The sequence below is a fragment of the Nuphar pumila genome, chromosome 12, assembly GCF_984573655.1.
Source record: "Nuphar pumila chromosome 12, dmNupPumi1.hap1.1, whole genome shotgun sequence".
NCBI lineage: Eukaryota > Viridiplantae > Streptophyta > Magnoliopsida > Nymphaeales > Nymphaeaceae > Nuphar > Nuphar pumila.
Window position 1 is genome coordinate 71,126,627 of NC_143260.1, and position 18,792 is coordinate 71,145,418.

Below are 18,792 nucleotides of genomic sequence, written 5' to 3' on the forward strand. Positions count from 1 at the left end.
ACAGTCCTGCTGCATGGTTCTCCAATACTATCCTGCCCGAATGATTTGTTTAACAAGGGTTTGGTAGCCGACATGACCACCGCAAATACCTTCATGCGCTTCTCGCACGATTTCTTTGGCTTCTTCTTCGTCTAAGCACCCGGTGTTATCATCGCAAAATTTTACTTTTGCAAATCAAACTGACCTTTGAAAAAGATTTTGAAAATAACTCTCCTCCATTTTTAAAATGCAGGATTATTCCAAAGAATGGGACTCGCCTGTTAGTACGAGATTCAACCGTTCCTGGCGCCTTTACCAGGGGTAATTGAACCAAGGATCAATCAAATGCTTTGCTTTGTTCAATTTGTCTAAACCATATTCTAATTCCTAAATGCACAAAGAATCAGGCATGTGCTATGAATTTCTAAAAATGCACATTTGAAAACATGATGTTTGCTTCAAAGATTGGAAATTATTTGGAAGATTCTTGGAAAATAAACTCTTTGAAAATTGTGAATTATTTTTGAGATGCTGTATTTGAGAAAGTGAAAATCGATTTCTGAAGAAATATAAGGATTTTGTGAAAATCGATTTTGAGAAATGTGAAATAACTTTGAAAAACTCTATTTCTTTGAATTCAAACTTTGAAATTGAAAATCTAACTTAGAAAATTGAATTTGGAACTTGGGAAAAACTTGAAATATCATTGGCAAATCCATATTTTGAGAAAATCGATTTTGAATAAGACTTAGGAAATTTTGAAGAATTTGATTCCTTTGACTTGGAATTTGAATTTGAATTGGAATTGGAAAATTCATGAAATGAATGAATATGATTTTGAGGAATTGGGAAAAACTCTTTGTATTTTTGAGAAATGTAGTGCATTTTGAAATTAGCCTAAGAGTGTAGGCTGAATGTGGCTAATGTGAAGATCATAAATCTATATATCCTTCATATTCTGACTATGGCCATAAATACGAATTCCACCAAGTTTATAAACTTCATAAAAGCTAGTGTATGTGCCATTCGTGTAGACCATAGTGAGTTTGAATATGCATGAATCATCATCCATCACACATTAACATTATTTAAAAAAATAAACTATATGCAATGCTGCCTAAGCTAAGCAGGAAATGTAAATTCTTATTCCAAAGTTTAATTTAGTTTACATCACTATTGAAATTTAAATACATGAAAAATAAAGTCTTCAATGTACCTGCAAAACTAGAAAACTTTGTTAGTGATGATATGTTGGCTTTTCTAGATTTATCCAGCAATATCAGGAAATTGCTGGATTTTGCTAGATATAAGCCTTTTTGCCATGATTCCCTTAAATCAAAATGATAAAGTATGAAATAAAATTGAATAAATAAGGAGGATAAGATATGAAATTTCGAAATTGGGGTCAAAATGACCAAAATACCCCTAATAACAAGACTATGGCCTTGAAATTAGGGTTTTCAGAAAGATATTTGGTAAAATGCAAGTTTTGCAATTCAAATGCAAATAAACTAGGCTAAAATATGATATGACATACTTAAACACATGAAAACTAAGGTTAGGGATTTCAAAATTGAGGTCAAATGACCAAATTGCCCCTGATAGCAAGACTATGGCCTTGAAATCAGGGTTTTCTGAAATAGATTTTGGTAAAAACTTGGGTTTTAAGGACTAAATGAAATCAAATTAACATCAAATTTGACCTAAAGTATCCTAATATGATTATGAATATGATTAAACCCTAAAAATATATGCTTATGCACGAAAATCCAAGAATATCACAAAAACTGTGATTTTGGCAGTGTTTTTGGATCTTTCAGGAACCCGGTTTTGCAATTTGCTTAATTCAGCCATCAATCAGATTCAAAAATTCATAAAATTTGGTACCTACACTTTTTATAACCCTAATTTTTATATAGAATTATAAAAATATTTTTTTGACATTAAATTAACCCGAAAATTGTATCAAACCCTAAAAATATGCTATTTTTGACCTAGTTCACCAACTAGTTTCAGAGTTAGACCCGAATCAGGGGTCAATCTTTCATGAAAATATATGAAATTTTAAAGAAACAAACTAGGAAGAAAAACAGAGATTTCCCAATTTACAGATTGTAAAAATCATCTGCGGTTAGGGAGAAACCCTTCCGGCAATCTGAACTAAAATCTAACAAATCTAACAGGGGTTAAAACAGATACTTTCAATTGATAATTTAGGGATAAATACAAATACTGATCTAAAATATTTGATATTTTATAAGTAACCAGTACACAGAAAAATAACAATACTCACTTTTTACAGATCATGAATCAGATCTGTGGTTTAAGATTTATGAATAACACAAGTCTGATTAGGGTTTTGGTAAACCCTAACGAGTTTTAAATTGAAAATCAGAATCTCTGACAGAGGAAAAATACTAAACAGCAATAAAAAATTTTGACAATTTCACAGTAGCTAGCTCTAATCAATATGAATCTATGGCACTTTACAGATCTAAAATCAAATATAATATGAGAAAAATATCATCACAGCAAGTTACCTTCTTGATTTTAACTTCGATTTTAAAGATTTAAAAACCCGGTTTGATGTCTGATTTTTCTGACAGGGTTCCCGAGGTCCAAAACCTCTGATTTTTTTACAGTAGTTCCTTTAGATATGAATTCATCACATATAAAAAAATCAGAATTAAACAACGAATATTTCAATCCAAAACAGCATGCTTTTTAATGTTCTAAACTAAATAACACACAGAAATCTAAGAAACTTAAGAAATCATGCATTAACTAATGAAAAACAATAAAACAAACAATAAAACAGTAAATAAAAATTATTTCTATGCTGGAAAATGTAAAATAAACATGAATAAACAAATAAATAAAATAAAATCATGGAATCAATGGCTGGAATTTGATTTCACCCTTAAGCACATGGATTTGACCCATTAAAAGGGTAAATCATGTATTTTATTGGTTAATAATGCAAAGAATCATACTTAAATCACTTTTAATGGATTAAAATCCCTGTAAATCACACAAAATAGGGTTAGATCATCTTCTTGGACCATTCTTGATGGTTCTTGAGGTTGGATCATGGTTGAATCTTCATAAGGAGGAGCATCCAAGGCTAAATCTAGGTTAAAAACATTAAATAAAATAAATAAAAGTGAAGAAGTTCATACCTTGGAGTTGCAGCAATGGAGGAAGAGCTGGAGACGAGAGAGAAGCTCCAAGAAACCTCAAAGGTGAATAATGAAAATCGTCCCCCTCTCTCTTTCTATTTATAAAAAGAAATTAGGTTTAAAAATCAAGTTTTTTAAAAAAATTGGACTCTCTAAGGGGGGGGGCGATTTTGGGGTGTAGTTACTATCCTACCCCTAGCCTAAATTATCTAAACTAATGCCTAATTAACCCCTAGTCTATCCTAGAAATCCCCCAAATGTGATGCCACTTGGCATCCTTCACATTTGGGTTTTTAAAACACCTTTAAAAATATTTAAAAACACTAGTTTTAAAAACTAATTTTCAAAATGACTTTTCAAAATGGTTTTGACTCTTCTAAACTTCTGACACTAACCAAGACACTGACTAACCCTAGTCTAGCCCTGACTTACTCGAATATGGCACCACCCCGAGTGGGCCCTACTTGAGTTTTTCAAAAAAAAAATGATTTTAAAACTTGAAATTGCGAAAGTTTTCAAAAGATTTTCAAAAGTAAGCTTGAAATTAAAAGTTTTGAAATGACATAGGGTTCTAACTGGGTCAAAACCCCTCTGGATATGGTTCCAACTGAGTGGGCCCACATCGATTTTTTGCAAATTTTGAAATAAACACTAAAAATACCTTTGAAAAGAGGTTAAAATTAATAATTGAAATTCAAGATTTTTGAAAATAGAGTCTCAAGCGAACTGGAACTCCAGGTTAGAGTCCTGAACTCTTAGGATTCTGAGATTTTAGATTTTAAAAAGCCAAATGACAGGTTTTTGAAAGATTTTATCAGAAAATGGTGAAACAAGTCAGAAAATACAGTCAGGGTTAGACTCCTAACTCGATCAGAACTCTGACATAGAGTCCTGAACTAACTGGACTCTGCAAAATGACCTAATTTTTTTGAAAACGAATGGAAACAAATGAAAAATGGAACAAAAACAGACTTCAAAACAGACTCCTAACTGGACTGGGACTCTGGGACAGAGTCCTGATCGGACTAAAACTCTAGATTTTTTTGGTATTTTCTGAAAAACAGTTGAAAGAACTTGTGAAAATAGTTAAAATAATAACAAATATTGGAATAAACCAGAGTTCTGATTCAAATGAGACTCTGAGAACAGAGTCCTGATTGAACTAGGACTCTTATATCTGATAAGTAAGTGATGGAATTTAAGCAAAGCTTTTGAAAACTAGTGAAAATGAAGTGAGAAAATCAATTTTGGATAGAATCCTACTTCGATCAGGACTCTGGGGTAGAGTTCTGACTTGATCAGGACTCTGAGATAAAACCTCAGAATTTTAAAATTCTTTGATAAAAGCGCAACAATTTTGATAGATGAAAAGATTTTTGAAAGATTCTTTCAAAATTTGAAATCAGGATCGGAGTCCTGATCCAACTAGGACTCTCTGAACAGAGTCCTGTTTTGACTAAAACTCTGAGTTTCTGGCTCATTTTGAAAGATTTTGAAAGATTTGATTGAAAATGGTTGTGAAAGATTAGAGTTCTAATCCGACTGGACTCTTGAAGAAGAGTCCTGATCCAACTAGGACTCTAAGATTTTTGCCAAAACAGAAGATTTTGAAAGGTTTTCTCCGAAAACAGGTAAAAAGGTAGTGAAAAGTAGAGTTTTGATCCGACTAGGACTCTGGAAAAAGAGTCCTGATTTAATTAGGACTCTAAAATTTTTGAGATTTTTGATAAATGAAGGAATCCAGAAGCGACACCACCTAAATGGGTCTCATCTGCGAATTGAAATCAATTGAAATTGAGTTTGAAATGAATCCAGATTGTTTTCTGAGAAAATACTTCAAAATATAAGGTCCTGGGGGTTGGCAAATGACACAATGTTGATTAAAAACCCAGGTTTTTAAAATTGATTTTTGAAAGAAAAGTTTTAAAACTCAAATCTGGATTGAATATTTTGAAAACAAGAGTGTTGGATCTCGAAGATGAGATGTAATGACATGCAATGCTATGCAATGCAATGCAATGATATGCTGAATTCATGCAATGATAAGCAATGACACATAAAATGTAAGCACGGGATAAGGGTGAAAATTTGGGGTGTTTACAGATGCCCCTCTTTGCTACTAAGCCGGTTGTAAGCCGAGCTTAGTGGCAAAGAAAACACACCAAATTCAGACTATAAACATGCCCCAGTTAGATGAATTTGACTGGGTATGAAAGAATTAGTTCAAATGATGGTGGTAGATATAGCATAAAGAATAAAGAAGAAGAATCACCTCATCGAAATGAGGCTCAGGCTTAACCCTTAACCTGGATGGGACGACAAATGAAATACCTCATCAGAATGAGGCTCAGGTTTAACCCCTTGACCTGAAAGGGGACGATACCTCGTGGAAAAACGAGGCTCAAGCTTAACCCTTAACCTGAAAGGGGACAATACTTCGTGGAAAAACGAGGCTCAGGCTTAACCCTTAACCTGAAAGGGGACGATACCTCGTGGAAAAATGAGGCTCAGGCTTAACCCTTAACCTGAAAGGGGACAATACCTCGTGGAAAAATGAGGCTCAGGCTTAACCCTTAACCTGAAAGGGGACGATACCTCGTGGAAAAATGAGGCTCAGGCTTAACCCTTAACCTGAAAGGGGACAATACCTCGTGGAAAAACGAGGCTCAGGCTTAACCCTTAACCTGAAAGGGGACGATACCTCGTGGAAAAACGAGGCTCAGGCTTAACCCTTAACCTGAAAGGGGACAATACCTCGTGGAAAAATGAGGCTCAGGCTTAACCCTTAACCTAAAAGGGGACGATATACGGAGTCCTCGAATGAAGAAACCATGATGGGACCTTCGAATTTTGCACAATAAATCCGAGAGGGGTTTGCAAAAGGAAGTAAGGGGGTTCCATAAAGCTTGAAAAGGGATTGATCTTGGACGTCTCATCACTGAGACTGAATGGCTTTTAAGACAGATGACCTTTTTGCAAAAAATTCAGGTTTAACCCTTAACTTGAACGGAAACTGTCTATGGTGAGACAATGGGGAGCACAGGAAAGTGTGCGAATCTGAGAGCCCAGGCACTCAGATTAAAACAAGAATGGAAGGATCTTGGACAACTCCCATCATCCGATCCTAAAAAGGATAACAACAACGCCTGGATACATCAAAATAAACATCAAGTTCTCACTTCATGTCAGAATAACTTGAAAAGATTGCCAATAAGATAAAAAATTGTAGTTAATTCAAGAATGATAAGCACATATATATATGAAAAATATTCCCTCTTTTCTACCTGAAGTATTACCTCCAATTGGACTTAACTTCGTAGAATCAAGATTCGAATTCAAATTACTTGCAATTGACTTTCCTTCAAGGAGGCTATCAATTTCCTTGATATGGACGGAAAAGAATGTATTCTTGATATTGCGAGAGCTATTAGTGAAAGGATATTGATAAAAGAATTTCACAAAATTAAAGAAGATTCTTGATAGATTCGGCAGTCTGATATCCTGGGATTCTTTTCTCATGATGATCTTTCTGCACTCTCTTTTTAACAGAATTGGAGCTCTCTTGGATTTTTCGGGAATTACATCATCCTTCATTTTGGAGATGTCCTAGCTTTTTCTCTCTTTATTTTTTTGGGAAGGGTACGTCACAAACTCCTTCATCTCAGAGATGTTCCGATCCTTCTTTTCTCTCAGGGATTATATTGACGGTTATTGGCTCATTGGTTGGGAATCTCTTGATGATAGCATAAATTAAATATCTTTTAGGATTTGTCGGTAGGTCCATCACACTCGCCTTCATCTCGACGGTGATCTGCACTTTCCTTGGAATGATCCATCACAAACTCCGTCATCTTGGAGATGATTCAAATCTTCTTTGGCCCCGGGGGTCGACTCATCTAATTCGGCTTCATCTTGACGACAGTTGAGAGATCCCTTTTGCAGATATTTAATTGCAGCTTAGGTGATTGAGGAGAAATGGAGATTGAGTGGATTTTTCTGTATCACTCAGGATATTTCGACTGCTTTTATTTTCCAAGAATGATCTTAAAAAGTGTGTCATTGACTGCGATCAATATCAATCACTCATGGCTTTGCAACAACATTGAATTTTCTTTGCTGGCCATATCGCGGATTTATTCTTCATCCTTTTGGTTGGCCAATAGAAAGATTTTGAATTTTGAATCCTTTTTCACAAAAGCTTTGTCCTTTCGGAAGTAATAATAAAGGTATTCTGAGGTACAATTTTATGCAGTAAAGATTTTGAGATCAACAACTATTTTTCATGACAAATTGGCAAAATATTCTTGAAATCCTTGGTGAAAGAAATCACTTGAGATCTAAATGACACATTCGTGGCTAGATTCTCCTCTCCTTTCCCCAAAGGAGAGACTCAGGCTTGACCCTTACCTGAACGGGTAACAAAAGATACTCCTCTCTTCCTTGAAGAGGAGGTGTTTGCAAAACGAACTTTCGAAGAGAAATAGAGTTTTCGTCAAAACTCCCTATTTCTAGGCTTCTCTTATGGAAAGGGGGCCGCTAACAAAGATTGAAAGGATATCATAGAGGAACGAGTCCATCACACTCTCCCTGGAAAAAGGGTCCTCGACGATGGGGGTGGCCTAACAAAAGACATTTAGGGTTACAAGGAGGACGAGCTTCCGTCGAAACTCTCCCTGGAAAAAGGGTTCTTTGTGTGACAATAAAGATTGTTTTGCAAACTGTTCGTGAAGCACGAGTCCCTTCAAACTCTCCCAAGAAAAAGGGGTTCAACGAACAAACAATAAAGACATGCAAAAAGAAACGAGCTCCCTCGGACTCTCCCTGGAAAAAGGGTTCCTCCCAAGAGAAGTACTTGACGATTGATTTTGATAGATTTTGATAACTCAAAGAACTGCTTGATAACACGAATGACTAGAGGTCTGACAAAATCGGCAACCCGAATGTCAGATTAACAGAATGGAACGACCCAAGGGTCTGATACAGATTGTTTGGTTCGCAGGTTTGATGATTAACATCGAGTCTGAACCTCAATGTGAGAGTCATGTTGCGACCAGTATGAAGACCGAATTAAAATACCACTACGAGTACTGGGTTTTAAAAGATTACCAGTATGAGCACTGGGTTTTAAAAGATTACCAGTACGAGCACTGGGTTTTAAAAGATTACCAGTACGAGCACTGGGTTTTAAAAGATTACCAGTACGAGCACTGGGTTATAAAAGATTAACAGTACGAGCACTGGGTTTTGAAGGATTACCAGTAGGAGCACTGGGTTTTGAAGGGTCTTCAATTGACGATGACTTGGACGACTTGCCGGGGTCTCAGGATTTATCCCTTATCCTAAATGGGAAATTCAATGCAAATTGATGCAAATGAATGCGAATGAATGCATGCAAATGCAAATGGATGCAACTGAGTGCACATGCGTGCAAAATGAGAGATTTATTAGATCCTGCCTGCACACAGATTATTTTGGATAAAAGGCAACTTTAACAAGAATGCCCCAGTATATTCTGGGGAAGAGAGATATTTTGACAAAAGAATAATTGATCATTTATTGAAAGGAATTTTTGAAGAATACAAAAGATAGAATAGAGATTTTCTAGGTATATAATTTCTTCAGATGTCGAGCATTAATGGGGTCGGATAGTTCTACCCCGTCTGCATTAATCAGACGATATGAATTACGGGGCAACGTTTCTTTCACCACGTAGGGACATTCCCAGTTTGGTGACCATTTGCCACGTGGACGATGCTTGAGATGAGCCGTTGATCTAAGGACCAAGTCATTAACTTGGAATCTCCTTTCGATGACTGACTTGGCATATTGCCTTGCTATCCTCTGACGATAAGACTGAGCATGCTCTGCTGCTTTGAGTCTTTTCTCATCGAGTAAATCTAACTGTACCAATCTCTGTTGCTGATACTGATCGAGTGGTAACTCTAAAAGAGATGCGAACTTAAGGGCGGGCTTCTGAACATGAAGAGGTAACACCACCTCAGTCCCATAAACAAGTTCTGAAGGAGTCGCATTGGTTGGGGTTCGAATGGTAGTTCGATATGCCCAAAGTGTATCATGGATTTTCTCGTGCCAATCACGACCCGTCTCAACGGTTCTTTCCAAGATGCGAATCAAACTCTTGTTTGTTGCTTCTGCCTGACCATTTCCTTGTGGATAATAAGGAGCTGAAAAATGATGATGAATTCTGAATTTTGAACTAAAGATCTTCATTCTCTCATTCTTGAAATGAGTACCATTATCTGACACGATGTCGTGCGGTATACCGAAACGACAAAGAATGTTCTTATGAATGAACAAAACTACATGTCGACCTTCCACTGTACGCAGAGTGACGACTTCAACCCATTTGGTGAAATACTCTGTTGCGGCAAGGAAATATTTATGACCATTAGAAGCTGAAGGAGAGATGGGTCCTACGACGTCGAAGGCCCACATAGAAAATGGCCATGGAGACACGACTGATTGCAAGTACGTGGCTGGCGCATGAATGAAAGGTGCGTGTATCTGACACTGAACGCACTTCTTCACAAAACGATAGCAGTCTTGCTGCATGGTTCTCCAATAGTATCCTGCCTGAATGATTTGTTTAGCAAGGGTTTGGTAGCCGACATGACCACCGTAAATACCTTCATGCGCTTCTCGTATGATTTCTTTGGCTTCTTCTTCGTCTAAGCACCTGGAATACTCATAATTGAACCCACGACGATAAAGAACATTGGCAAGGATAAAATAGCGAGCGGACATATGCTGAATTGCTTTTTGCTCCTTCTTTGATAGTTCTGGTGGAAGCTCACCAGTTTCAATAAAGTTTTTAATATCTTGGTACCAAGGCTTCTTTTTCTGTTCCGCCTGTTTGACTTGCATTACCGGAACAAAGGCAGGTTGGTCAAGTCTACCGATTTCAAAAGAGCGACAGGATTCTCCATTTCTGAAAGACATAATGGAGCCCAAACTGGCCAAACCATCAGCTATTTGATTAAACTCTCTTTTGATATGGAAAAGCTGAAATTCCTCAAAATTGTTGATAAGGTCTAAAATGATCTTTTGGTAAGGGAGCAACTTCTGATCTTTTACCTGCCATTCAGCTTTGACTTGGCTGACGACGAGCAATGAATCGCCGAAAGCGTGTACCCTCTGAACATTGAAGTCTTGCAAAATTCTCATACCTTGTATTAAAGCTTCATACTCAGCCATATTATGGGTACATTGAAAATCCAGTTTCAGAGAAAAGGGGATCATCTCTTTCTCTGGTGTGATCAGCAAGATTCCGACCCCTATGCCGGCCATGTTCTTGGATCCATCGAAAAATAGATTCCAAACTGGGGATTGTTGAACATTACAGATCCGCTCATCGGGAAAACTATCCTCGATTTTAACATCTTCTGCTAAAGGAAAATCTGCCAATTGGTCTGCAATTGCTTGACCTTTGATAGATTGCTGAGAAACATACCCCAGATCATACTGCATTAACAGGACTTGCCACTTAGCAATCGGTCCACTGAGAAATGGTTGTTCGAGAATATACTTGAGAGGATTAAGTTTTGAGAGAATCTTGACTTCTGATGCTAACAAGTAATGTCTCAACTTCTGACACATCCATACTAGTGCTAGGCATGTCTTTTCTATCTGAGAATATTTCTTCTCGTAATCAATGAAGGTCTTGCTTACATAATAGATGGCATGTTCAATCAAACTGCCTTCCTCATACTGTGCCAAGAATCCACCACAAGCGGCTTGGTTAACTGAAACATATAGCAAGAGAGGCTTTCCCAATTCTGGTTGCTTTAGAACGGGCGGATTAAGAAGATATTTCTTGATACGTTCAAACGATTGCTGATACTCTGGTCCCCACTCAAATTTCACTCCTTTTCTGAGTAGATGCTTGAAAGGTTCATATCTCATGGCAAGGTTGGATATGAATCTCCGAATTGATTGCATACGTCTCTGAAGACTACACAATTCCTTAAGAGTAGTTGGAGGTGACATGTCAATGATGGCCTTTGCTTTAGCGGGATCCATTTCTATACCCTTTTTGCTGACCAAGAAGCCTAGCAATTTGCCTGATTCAACCCCGAAGACACATTTCTGAGGATTGAGTCTCATTTTGTAAAGAATGAGTCGCTTGAAGACTTGACTTAAAGCATCGATATGATCTTCTTCTTCTTTGGATTTGACCAGGATGTCATCAACGTATGCATCCATAGTCTTGTGCCTCTGATCATGGAAAATGGCAGCCATTGCACGCTGATAGGTTGCCCCAGCATTCTTGAGCCCAAACGGCATGACTGTATAACAGAAAGTGCCCCATGGCGTAGTGAAGGATGTTTTGGATTGGTCACGAGTGGCTAACTTGATCTGATTATATCTGGAGTATCCGTCCATGAAGGAGAACATGGCATGCCCAGTCGTGCAATCAACTAGGAGGTCAATATTTGGGAGTGGATAGTCATCCTTCGGAGTAGCTTTATTGAGATCGCGAAAGTCAATACAAATTCGCACTTTGCCATTTTTCTTGGGAACTGCAACAATATTTGCCAACCAGTCCGGATAATCTATTGCTCGAATGAATCCTGCTTTAAGCAAGTCCTCAAGTCCTTCCTTGACTTGTTGCTCGATTCGAGGATCCATTTTTCTTAACTTCTGCTTAACAGGTTTCGCATCAGGCTTCAGAATGAGTCAATGTTCCACCAATTTAGGATCTAAACCTGGCATATCTTCATAAGTCCATGCGAACACTTCTTGGTACTGCTTGAGAAAGTCAATGAGCCTTTCCTTCTTATCTGTACTTAGGCTGGTACCAATCTTGAGAATTTTCGGACTATCTTCTGAACCAATATTGATGTCCTCAGTCGGGTCCTGGACTAGGGTCGATGGTTCATCTTGTTTCTGAATCGCTGCAAATTCTGGCAACTCTGGAAGCGACGAATCAAATTCTGTCATTTCTTTTGACTGCTTTGTGACCTTACTGTCCTCTGCTCTTGCCCGGACCCAATGTATCTTTGCCGGTTTCGATAAGATTGAAGGATTGATGACTAATCTTTTTATCGGTTGAGAAGACATTCTAAAATTTTGAAAAGGAATAGCTTTTAGAGAAAGTTCATTCACTATGACATAAATTGCATGAGAATAAAAAAGATAAGAACAATGAATTTTGAAGACAAATTGTAGAGGAATAAGAGAAAGATGACATCCAGATAGACGAGAAAATTGATAACTTTATTGAAGACTTGAAATAAAATGAAGACATTTAAAATGAACTGAAATGGGACATTGTTCCTACAAACTGTAGAAGTCAAATGAATGAAATAGAAAAGACAGATGGTAGAAAATTTTTAATGGATCCCTTTAATGAAGACAATATTTTTGTGAGATCTTTTGCCCATGAATCCCAATCCTGCCCTGCGCGGATGATGATCAGGGACCACTGGCTCTAGTCGGCCATCTCTATTCTTGGCCAATCCTTCGAAAGACTGATAACCATGCTTCAGTAACAGGTCAAACCCTTTCTTGGTTCTAACAAACTGCGGGAAAAGAGGATGGTCCTTGAAAGTACTGTAATCGAGACGACCTCCAATCTTAAAGAAATGTGGTCCTTGCCATTGGACCATCGCTGCTGTGTGATTTGTCTCTGATGCTGCTTCTAACTTTAGCATTTCAAGGCTTTCACTGAGAACAACCTCTTCACTTTCCCTAATGCTGGGGATATCAGCAGTATAAGTTGGCCTAGGGATCATAGGCTGAGGTAGCCTCTCTTCAGGATCTTCCCCCAAAACAATAGTTATCATGTCACCTTTAGACCATTTGATGCACTGATGCAGAGTGGATGGTACGACGTTGGCATTATGAATCCATGTTCTTCCCAGTAGAAGATTATATGTTGGTGGCACGTTAACGACATGGAAAAGCACTGTATGAATAGAGTAGTTGATAAATATTTCCAGGATGATCTTTCCCTTTGCTGTCTGTCCATGATTATCGAACCCATAAATAGTGATCGGATCCGGTGTGTACTCTTCTTCTTTTTTACCCAGAGCCATGGCAGTCATTTCAGGACAAATGTTGAGGCTACTGCCTCCATCTACAAGCACGTGGGGTACAATCATTCCCCGGGTTCGCACCACAATGTACAGAGCATTGTTATAAAATGCATGAGGTTTTGGCAGATCCTCATCTGAGAAGGTTATGGGAGCATTGGTCATGGCCTGATTAACGATCTGAGCCATGTCTTCAGGTGTGGTGCCTAGCTTGACCTTGATTTTTCGCAGTAAATCGTCCAGGACTTGCTGATGCTTAGGAGAGGCATGTGCCAACTCAAGGATAGGGATATTAGAGAGGGCAGTGATTGGTCTTTGCACTGTATCGACCTTTTCTTCTGATGTTCTCCCTTTTTCTGAAGTAGGTTTGACAAGGCTCTTGGGTATCCACGACATTCTTTTGGCTACCTCTGGAGATACTCTAGCGGGCTCTCTCGAAACTTTCAGCTTACTGAATGCTGAAACGAGGTCCATCTTTTGAGAACTGGACTGGGCCTTATGCAACACTAATACCTGATGTTGTACCTTGATATCGCTGCTAGGGCATGGCTGGATATGATCTTGTGGCTGAAAGGGATGATCAGATATCATTGCTGTTGAGTGCTGCAAGGAAGGCTCTTTTAGAATCTCCATTTTCTCATCTTCAGCCCCTTCTACCAACAGATTTTTGTCAATATAATATTGTATGATGTTTTTTAGAATGAAACAGTTCTTGGTATCATGTCCCACAGTTCGGTGGAACTTACAGAATCTGTCTTTCATTTTTCCCATAACCACTGGCGGGTCAACTACCCTTGGAAGCTTAATCATATCACTGCCGAGCATATATTCTAATACCGTCTCGAGGGACTGGTCTAGAGGAGTAAACTTGTGGTTATAACTCCATCCTTCCCGCTTCGGCTTTTCTTGTGGTCTTGATCTCTGTTCGAGGGTCTGTTGTGGCTGCTTATCATATTGAATAATCGACTTGCCTTTCTGATCACTTTTGTTGGGATTTGACCCTCCTGAAGCATAACTGTGATTTTTTCCATTTCCTTTGTTCTGATTCTTAGTGTTATTGGCAGAGTAGGTAAAATGGGCTTTCTTCTTTGATTCTTGTTGACTGTTATTCTTTGTAAACATAAAACCCTCATAAGATCCGTTCTCCATACTCAACTCGAGCCATTTGGCTCGGTCTGTCAGTTCTATGAAGCTCTTCGATGGAGATGTAGAAATTAGTCCCCTCAGGGGTTGCGAGAAGTTGCTCAGGATCAAAGATAGTGCGTGTCTTTCTGCTATTGGCTCACACATCTTATTGCAAGCGGATCTCCATCTATGAATGAAATCTCTGGCCTTCTCATTTTCCTTATGCCTTAGACTGCAGAGATGACTGAGAGTCGGGAGTGATTCAACATTGAATAGAAAGCGCTCAATAAATAAATTGACCACTTTGTCGAATTCTTTCAGTTCTATCGGATTAATGTGCTCTGAGTACCACTTTGCTGCGACACCTTCCAAACTGCGAGGAAAGCAGAGAAATAAGGCACGATTGTTCCTCTTGAACCTGGAACATTCTCCGAAGAATAGGGCGAGATGTGCTTTTGGGTCACCCGAACCATCAAACTTGATAAATTTCTTGGGGAGATTATCAAGATCATCATCCCCATTCAGTCCATCATAGAAGTCTTCACTTGTAAAAACTCTTTTGCCCTTGTCACGAGTTTGAAGATCCTTAACTATTTTCATCACATTTTTGAGTTGTGATTGCGTAGGGTTGTCAACAGACTGATTCTTGGATTTGTAGGCCGACCACTGCCCCTGAGTCGACCTTTTGAATTCTTGCTTGTTTTCATATTCTTTGTCAGTATCATCTGCTGATTCTGACTCATCAGACATTTCCTCATGACGATTCTGCTTTTTACTGATCTTCACATTTCTGGCCGTGTGATCCCTATCCTTCTGCTTGGTCTGAGTCTGCTTAGTACTGGCTTCAGCTTGCTCTGCCAGCATCTTGGTCATCATTTTCTTGAACATGATGTACATCTGGGGATCCACGTCATCCTCCACCTGTTGTCCTTGACTTTTGGCTGATCGGGGTGAGTCCATTTCTTCTTCTGAAGCGACTGAGTACGTGATGCCTTCAACTGATGTGGTTTTCTTTCCGGACCTTGTATGAACCATTGAATGTCACGACAACTCTCTGGAGATTGCTAACGCTCTCTGCAGGGCAGAATTGATGGTTAGGCTTTTGAAGGAAATTTGGTTTGGAGGAAAATATTTATTGAGAATTTTGGTAGACAATTGAAAGAGTATCCCATTACTAGGGATTGAGTCGTCGCTGGGATTACGACAATTGCGCTGTTATTCCTTTGCAAAAATAAGCAACTGAAAAATATGCCTTGTTACCTAGGCGAGGTCGTCAAACCAAGATAGGATGAAATTTAAAAGAATTTTATTGAAGAAAAAAAGACATGATTTTATTAATAATAGACTCGACAAAGGGGAGGGGGACGAACAATTTTCCACCACTCCTGATAATCAGAGGACACTCGAGGACCAGGAAAAATAGTAAGAGTAATAAAGGAATCCCAGCCATGTCTGGCAGAATGGTATGCTTCGGACCACTGATCTGATGCGAGGTCGAATTCTGGCAGAACCCCTGCTAGTGGGTGAATCTCTACGCGCTTCTGCCTCTGAGAGAACTGTCTGACACACCGCTCCGGATGATAGTATGCACAGAAAAAGGGGCCAAATAGCCTGAACCGCTTGCCATAAGCGTAAGTATATCTGGGAGGTGATTTCTGACGATCAAAGTAGTCCCATACGACTTCTTCCTCCTGAAGGTTGTCGATCAAGAATCGGTATCGCGCAACTGGCAGAAGCTTTTTACCATTGTATCTGAAGGAACTAGCTCGGGCTGGCACATGCCGGAGGAACCAGGATTGCAGGGCGTAGGTGCACCCTTCGACTAGAATTGATTCTCCAAGTGCGAAACGAGTCAACCCTCGGTATAGAAAGGCGAGTGCGGCCATGGCTATGGAGAGGTGGCTGGTCTGTTGACTTCCCCATCTCCTTAGAAGCTGAACTATTCTGATATCTATATAATTCCGCCCATCAGGAAAGAAGGCTAATCCCACCGTGCACAGAACCATCGCATGCTGGATTCTCTCTCGAGCTGTCTTGGACAATGAGCTGACCTCTGCAAATGTTCCATACTGCTTGTAGATTTCGAGCAGGTCCACATATTCATTTCCATCCTCCTCGATCAAGGGCCACAACTTACGTCCTGTCATGCGAGCTAAGGCATCCTTAGGGTCCAGACCCTTAACATTAATCAGAAACTGTTTCTCCAATGGGTCTCCAGGCTGACCGGCTGGCTCGGGTAATCCCATAATCTCTGAAAATTCATCTATCAGCACCGTCATCTCGCCCACGGGAACCAAAAGGTAGAAGTGCTCGGATTCCACCGTTCTGCTAGTGCATGGATCAAATTGCCGTTGACTGTCTGCTTTCCCACTGCGGATGCCAGTTCTAGCCCACAATCGTCAAAGTGGTCTGGAAACATACAAGAGAAGTTCTTGAACCATGAGTAGTACCACCGGGGAAAGAAGGATCCGGTGCTGAGGACTCGATGTTCTGGAAGACTTTGTCGCACCTCGTAGGAGATGTGACCCTCAGGGAAGACTGAATCAAGCTGATTGGATGCCATCGGACTGGAAAACATGGAAAATTGGAGTAAGACTCAGGAGAATACAGGAAATTTGAGAAAAATGTAGGCAGGATAAAAATAAAGCACGAAGTTCGAGATCCAGAAGAAAGGAAAGATGGAAAATTACCTGGAGTTTTGAAGAAAATAGAGGAATTTTATGAAAATCGTCCAGGGTTTAATGAAATATAAGGAAGTACTTCTTAAAATGAAGTATTTTGAAAATCGTCCAGGGTTTAAAACATGGACATGGATTGGGGATTTTTGGAAAAATCATCCATTATTTTTTTAGAGAATTGGGAAAACATGGAAAATAAAAAGGACATGATTATAACACATTCAATTACATCCTGCACAAACAAGTATGCACATAGAGCATTCCCTAAAAGCTGACTCTAGATGCACAAGTTTTGAAATAGTTGTAGGATCTTAATCCTAACTCTAAGGTTCAGATCATCTGTGTCCAATCATGCTATGCCTATATACTCAAGCCAAGGCTCGATGTATGTGGCATAAAATCAAATTCTCCGGTTCTAGGTTCAAGTTTTCCAACATCCTTGAGCACCTGCCGATATACGTTGGACTATGGCCCTTGGTACGTGGCAGGGGGGTTTTCACCCAAATAAGTGGCCCAGTTGTGAGGCTCTATCCCGAACTATGGTTCTGGAAGAGAGCCCAGCAACGTGAAGACCGGGACAATATAGGTAGGGTGGTTTTTTGAAAATATGATCACATGCAATCAAATCAGAAGGCTCTAAGTCCTAAAGAGATAGAAATTTTAAAATATTTGAAGAAACAAACATTGTTTTCAATCAAACCTAGATTGAGGAGGGTTGTATTAGACTTAAGTCTATGTGAGCATGAAAAATTCCTCCTCAATGTGGTCCTACCAAACCATACTTAGTCTACATGCAATCCATGTCAGCTGGGTTTGAGTCTAGGCTCCTAGGTTCACATGATAACAAAAAGTAAAAGCTGACATTCCATGGAACACGATTTTGACAATTTGAACTAAGTTAAGCACACAATTGATCAGGTGAAGACAGGTCCCATCACGGTCGCCAAACACTAATACCTGATGCTGTACCTTGATATCGCTGCTAGGGCATGGCTGGATATGATCTTGTGCCTGAAAGGGATGATCAGATATCATTGCTATTGAGTGCTGCAAGAAAGGCTGATTTAGAATTCCCATTTTCTCATCTTCAGCCCCTTCTACCAACAGATTTTTGTCAATATAATCTTGTATGATGTTTTTTAGAACGAAACAGTTCTCGGTATCATGTCCCACAGTTCGGTGGAACTTGCAGAATCTGTCCTTTATTTTTCCCATAACCACTGGTGGGTCAGCTACCCTTGGAAGCTTAATCATATCACTGCCGAACATATATTCTAATACTGTCTCGAGGGACTGGTCTAGAGGAGTAAACTTGCAGTTATAACTCCATCCTTCCCGCTTCAGCTTTTCCTGTGGTCTTGATCTCTGTTCGAGGGTCTGCTGTGGCTACCTATCATATTGAATAATCGACTTGCCTTTCTGATCACTTTTGTTGGGATTTGACCCTCTTGGAGCATAACTGTGATTTTTCTCATTTCCTTTGTTCTGATTCTTGTTGTTACTGACAGAGTAGGTAAATGGGTTTTCTTCTTTGATTCTTGTTGACTGTTATTCTTTGTAAACATAAAACCTTCATAAGATCCGTTCTCCATACTCAACTCGAGTCATTCGGCTCGTTCTGTCAGTTCTATGAAGCTCTTTGATGGAGATGTAGAAATCAGTCCCCTCAGGGGTTGCGAGAAGTTGCTCAGGATCAGTCTTTCTGCTATTGGCTCACGCATCTTGTTGCAAGCGGATTTCCATCTATGAATGAAATCCCTGGCCTTCTCATTTTCC